Source organism: Plecotus auritus (genome assembly GCF_963455305.1).
Source record: "Plecotus auritus genome assembly, chromosome: 2".
NCBI lineage: Eukaryota > Metazoa > Chordata > Mammalia > Chiroptera > Vespertilionidae > Plecotus > Plecotus auritus.
The window spans coordinates 71,873,748-71,880,297 of NC_137771.1; the positions used below are offsets into that span (position 1 = coordinate 71,873,748).

The following is a 6,550-nucleotide window of genomic DNA, read 5'->3' on the forward strand; positions in this document are numbered from 1 at the left end:
TTTGGATTCAAATCTAGCAGACATGTACCGAGTACTTTCTATGATCAGACCCCAGGCTATATACTTTCACGTATCTCTGTTGTCACAACAAGTGATTTTATTTATATGCACTAAGGTAATAGGAGTTTCATATTTTTTAAAAAATGGATTATACCCTATGGTTCAAGAGGGACACTTTTCGAGTTTTGTCTGTATTTCCTCTTCTTGGGAAGCAAGCTCATTTGGGTCAGTAGCCAATGAGCGAAGAGCACAGGGCTGTTCAGGGCAGGGGCAGAGCAATACCTACATCAAAGGAACTTGTTTCTTCAAGCTCTTCTGACAGTGACGTTGACAAAAAGTTAAAGAGGAAAACTAGTTCAGAAAAACCTGTAAAGAAGCAAAAGACTGGTACAATGGCAAGGCCCTGTCAACAGCAGAAATGATAACATGCTTCAGATTGGGGAAATGAGATACTTCAGCGTTCGGGACTTTAAAGGAAAAGTCCTAATTGATATTAGAGAACATTGGATGAATCCAGAAGGTGAAATGACACCAGGAAGGAAAGGTATTTCTTTAAATCCCAAGCAATGGAGCCAGCTGAAGGAACAGATTTCTGACTTTGATGATGCAGCAAGAAAAGTGTAAAATCAGAGCCATAAAAACCTGCACTGTTCTAGTTGCTTTAATTTGTCTTTTTGTTTTCTAAATGCTGTTTTCCAAGCTATTGTATATTTGGATGGCAGAACAATTTGTCAGAATACTTTTTTTTTTAAGTGTGCATTATGAAAATGTTCTCAGTGAAGCTGATTGTCAACTTTACTAAGGAGGATTGCTTTGTGCTCACCACCAACCCTGTGACTGCCTCCCTGGCCCCAGTGATTGGTCCAAGAGATTGGTACATGATTCAAGTTAGAACATTGCAACTCCTTCCAGATTTCTCAAAGTGGAGCTCCAGAGATTCACACCCACGTTCTCCTTTCTGGTTGTGGCCCTCTGAGGGTTCGAGCCTGGAGCCACCAGTGCCTTCCTTGAAGAGACAGACAATCCTGGGGGTGCTAGAGCCTCTGGACTCAGTCTTTCCTCAGACCAGCTATGGTCTGCCCTTCTCATGATTTAGCTATGTGAGACAATAGATTAACTTGTTTTCTTAGGCAAAAATTGGGTTTTGTTTCATGCCACCAAAAAGTTTTGGACTAAATATATCAATGAAATATTTTTTGTTTGTATACTTACCTGAATGAATGTATGAGGTGATAGAAAGCATGCTGGACTTGAAATAATATTAGAATTTTGAATATTACCAAGTATTAAGTACCTATTATTGACATATGGTGTTGGGATAGAGTGTGACAGAGTGTGAATTGGCTCAGGACCAAGTGGCTCATTCAGCCTAGCTCAGGGATTAGTTGGTTTGCTGCTGGGACCCAAATAAATCAGAATTATCTTCACAGTCAAGTTAAGTTGATCTACTTCACCTGACCCATTCCCCATTGAGTTGTGGGGACCCATCTTTTGTTAATTCTAGGCCTATAGACATGGCAGAGACAGTGCTGTCTTTCTAGGCACTGAGCTAACCCCGGGCACACACATGGTGTGTCAGTCCTGAACACAGGCTGCAGTACAGATACAATTGCTTATAGGAAATGCTAAACCATTGAACCACTGGGGCAGGGATAAAGAGTAGAGGCATCTAAAGCCCCACCGAACTAGGTTTTAACTCTTTTCTTTACAGATTGTGAATTCTCTGAGTGATAGGTTTTTCTATCAAGTGAATATAATAATACCTTCACCTTTAATGCTTTTATAAGAATTAATTAAATTAAATATGGAAAGTATATGGTATAGCCCTAGCCAGTTTGGCCCAGTGGATAGAGCGTCGGCCTGCGAACTGAAAGGTCCTAGGTTGGATTCTGGTTGTGGGCTTGATCCCCAGTAGGGGACTTGCAGGAGGCAGCCAATCCATGATTCTTTCTCATCATGGATGTTTCTGTTTCTCTCTCCCTCTCCCTCTTCTCTGAAATCAATAAAAATATATTTTTTTAAAAAAGAAAGTATATGGTATAATGCCTGCACATAGTTGGCGCTTGATATGTGGTAGTTGTGTTGATAATGCTGATGGTAGGTGATGATAATGATGGTAATATTTTGACTAAATTGTTCTCCTTCTTTTCAATAGAGAAACACAGCATGGAAGTGGTTGTTTCTCCTCAGATCCATGTGATGAGTTGCTAAGAAAGAAGGATTCAAATAACTGGCTCACTTCAGGAATGTGTGTGTTCTTATGAGCTAAATAAAGTGCTCAAATGGATGGAAGTGCTTAGCTTCATGCAAGAAGTGTGAATCACTATTATTTGTTTTTGGTTTATTTCTATAGTTCTGTGTGCAAAATAAAATTTAATAGAAGTATACTTTTAAAATACCTTGGATCCTGATTAGGAGTGGTACTTTCTCCTATACTGGAAACATACTTCTAAATTGTTTCTTCTTGGTTCTGATTTTTTTCCCAAAATTTTATAGTTTTCTTCACATTTTTCAAAGGTAAGGCACTTTTTCCTATATTAGTGGAAAAAAAAAAATTGAAACTATCGCATTTCCCCACAGAGACATCTTGAGGAAAAGCAGGTCCCGGAGAGGATATTATTAACTGCCTGCTTTTTATAATTGAGGCCTCTCCTCAGACGACTCTGCTGTTTAATCTCAGCTCTCACCAATAACCGTTCTCTCTCTCTCTCTTTTTTTTTTTGATCAAGTGTTTAATTTCCTTGATAGATTTTCTCAGATTTCAACTATTACTGAGAGGATTTTCATCTTACTCTAACCCTTTAATGGCTAAATCTTGCATAGCCATTGTTTCAAAAAGAAAAAAAGAAAAAAAAAAAAAAGGGTGGGATGGGGGTGGGGGTATTTCTGTTCATCTAAGTAAATAATTCAAGGATTAGATCTTCTTTCCTTGCCTATTCCTGCTGAAATGGGGAATTATTTGCACATTTCTTCTGCTAAATGACTATCTTGTAAAAATCAGGTACAATGAAGCATTTACAAAAACCAATCTCAAGATAACTTTTAATTACCTACAGCACTATAGACTAAAGCATAGGTTACTGAAAACAGATAAAACCCCAAACCTGATTTTGGCCATTCTTTTACTTTCTTCCAAGTAAAATGTATTTGTTTAACCTTCAGTTCAGTTTTTCTTACAATCTTTAAAAACCCTCTAATTTTATGAAAACATGAAATATTCATAAGGAGGTAACAGGAAAAGAAGGAAGAGGTGTTCAGGATGACACAAAAGTCTAAGGGTAAAAATCATTACCATTCATATTTAAGTACTCAGGAATATGATTCTTTTTAAAAACATATACAATAATAGTAACAAATAAGTCCAGTGTGGCTTTTCCCAGATTTGTTCACAGACTTCAGTACGACTTTTACTTATCTCAATCCTAACTATAAACCTTAGCTGGCTTCCAAATCTTGGTTAGGTATTGTGTACTAAAGAATTTGGTTTCATTTGCCCGGCTGGCGCAGCTCAGTGGTTGAGTGTAGACCTATGAACCAGGAGGTCACAGTTCGATTCCTGGTCAGGGTTCATGCCTGGGTTGCGAGCTTAATTCCCAGTGGGGAGGGGGGCATGCAGGAGGCAGCCAGTCGATGATTCTCTCTCATCATTGATGTTTCTCTCTCTCTCCCTCTCCCTTCCTCTCTGAAATCAATAAAAATATATTAAAACAAAAAAGAATTTGGCTTCATTCAAAGAGAAGGCCTGGCCTTTGCCTTCAGCTTCTAGGAGACACTTTGTCAAAGGAGTATCTTTGTTTAGGGCAGGGGCTGGCCACACCAGATTATAGGGTAAGGCTGACCACATCCAACAATCAGAGGGTAGGAACTGGCCACACAACAAAGACTAACCATGTGACTTAGGGTCAGGGCTTTGGATCATGTAATATTATTGGAGACTGAGTTCACCCACGGAGCAATCACATAAACAATCAATCAGTCATGCCTATATAATAACATCCCAATGAAAACTCTGGACACCAAAGCTCAAGTGAGTTTCCCTGGTTGGTGGTGTGTACCCCACGTTCACTGTCATACACTGATTCTGGGAGAATAGCACTTCCTGGCTCCACAGAGAAAAGACAATGGAAGCTTCACATTTGAAACCCTGTCAGACTCTGTCTTTTCTTCTGGTTGATTTTTATCCATATCCTTTTCCTGTAATTAAACTGTAACTGGGAGAATAATAGCTTTCTGTGGCTGCTGAGTCACTCTAAGGAATTGTAGAACTTGAGGGTGATTTGGGGAGCCTCCAACTTGGAGTTGATAATCTCAGTCTTGAGGACTATGCCCTCAAACTTTGAAGTTTGTCTAACTGGGTGGTGCTCCTCTTTAATTCTCCCACAGCATTCTGTCACTATGTCTATGAGGAGATCTAATACATTGTTCTTTTTGTTGTTGTTGTTGTTTTAATTTTAATTGGCAAAGACAAAAAAATTTCTCAGATAGTAGAAAAGGTTTTACAGTGTGTAGTTGTTTTATTAGCAGTAGTAGCATAGTAATAATGGGTAAGTTTCCCATATCTTGTGACTTAACCAATTTATTAGTTCTAGTAGTTTGTTGTAGAGTCTTTGGGATTTTTTACATACAATATTGTGCCATCTGTGAATGAAGGCGGTCTTAACTATTTCTTTCCAATCTGAACGAATTTCTTTATTTGCTTTACAGAAGGGTTCAGAGGAGACATTCTTGTCTTGTTCCTGATCTTGGGGGGGAAAGTATTTCATCTTTTACCATTATGTATAATGTTAGTTGTATGAATCGCTGTTCAAGAATTTCCAAAAACATAGCAAACAAGATTGTACATCTTGATGGCTGAGTCCTTTATTCCCCCAATTGGTTTAAGTAAACCCCCATTATAATACTGAACCCAAATAGTTTGCAAGTTGGGAAACATCAGAGGCTGAAAGGAAAATATAGAAATAGAGATGGAATGGTAAAAGTGTGAATGATTCATCTGAATGACGTCAGCCAAAATGATTCTGTCAATGGGTTTTAACCAAGAAGGCATGGAGGGCCTGCACAAGAAATAATAAAAATCTAGACAATGCCCAGTGGCATTCCGTCAGCACAAAAACACCTTATCTCAAGATAAGTGTAAGTGCTATCTTAAACTGAGAGCTGGGAACAAGTGGCTCCTGAACTGGCATTATCTATGTGGAAAATGCTGTTGGAAGGACTGGGACAGGATGTAGACATGCATTAAGGGAGGGCAAGTCCCTTCAGAATGAAAGTAGAGCTTGAAATATTACATTAGGCAAGTGTGCTAGCTGCCCTGCCCATTAAATATTCATGTTAAAATGCTTGTCAATCAACAGGAACAAAACAACTTTGTCCCACTCAAGCCCACTAAAGAGAACCTATGTAGGTTATTCAGAAAATTGTAAGGGAAAAGGGACTTGGCTTTTGTTTTCTAAAATGATGCCAAAGATGTGTTCTGTCGGTGTTGAAGGTCAAATCGCTCCCTTCCTTGCCTATCTTTTGATGAAATGCATCCAGAAGGCTGAGGAGTGTGGCTGTGGTTCTCAAATTTGGATATCCATGGGAATCAACTGTGGACCTCCTTGAAATGCAGATTCTTGGGTTCCCACTGTTCCCACCCACCCCCATCTGATTCCATAGGTTGGGAGAGGAAATGGACATCAAGTGATTTTGATATATATGGTTTACACAGGCCATTTCTTGAGAAACAATGGGGTGATGAAGAGCACTAGCTTCTGAGATAGCCTACAAAGGTAGGTGCATGACCGTGGCAGGGTAGGCTAACCTATAAAGGCCTAAAAGGATGGAGATAATAATAGCACCTACATCCTCAGAGGGCTGTAGTGAGAATTAAATGAGATAATGTGGTTATAAAGCACCAATACGAAACATTCAAGAATAGTAGCGATTGTTATCTTGACTCTAAGCAGAAATAAATTATCCAACTCATAGTGGCTTCAAGGGCATCAGAAGGAACATTAGGCCCCACTGCACCTTACAACACTAGCATAAATTATAATGTAGCAGAGAGTGCAATACCCCCATAGGGCTTTGGCTTGGCACAGAGGCTGATACAGGAAGCGACACTTCCCACAGAGAGGCCTGAACTCTGGGTCCGGGAATGCAAGTCTGCTTTACAAAACACTGCCCACAGGGGTCTGTGTGCCCCGAGTCTTTCCTTACCGGGCCTCTGCCGTGAAGGGCCTGCAGGGAATGTCAGCAGTTCAGGAAGCTGTGCTTGGTGAAGGAAGGCACACTGACCCAATTTCCTGCCCTGCCTCTCCCTCTTGTAAACTGAGAGACTGTGCACATGTCAGGTCATTTCTGTCAATGTTTGTTTCCTTAGCTCCCAAAATAAGGGCAGATTAGATGGGCACTGTGCTTTAGCACTTTGACATACAAGCCTCCTTTTTGGTTCCACAAAGCAGGAGTTCTCTCCTGACTCACTAGTGAGCAGATTGAGCCTAAAACAGAGTTAAAGGACTTGTTGGAAATCACAGGGACTCAAGCTTTATTCCTCCAGTGCTTTATT

General features: G+C 39.9%; 1 pseudogene across 1 annotated transcript; it reads left to right on the forward strand.

Moving 5' to 3' along the window:
- The first annotated feature begins 236 nt into the window (after positions 1–236).
- Positions 237–624, forward strand: LOC308241103 (activated RNA polymerase II transcriptional coactivator p15-like; annotated as a pseudogene). The gene has a single exon. The product of its transcript is annotated as an activated RNA polymerase II transcriptional coactivator p15-like (transcript).
- Positions 625–6,550: the final 5,926 nt, after the last annotated feature.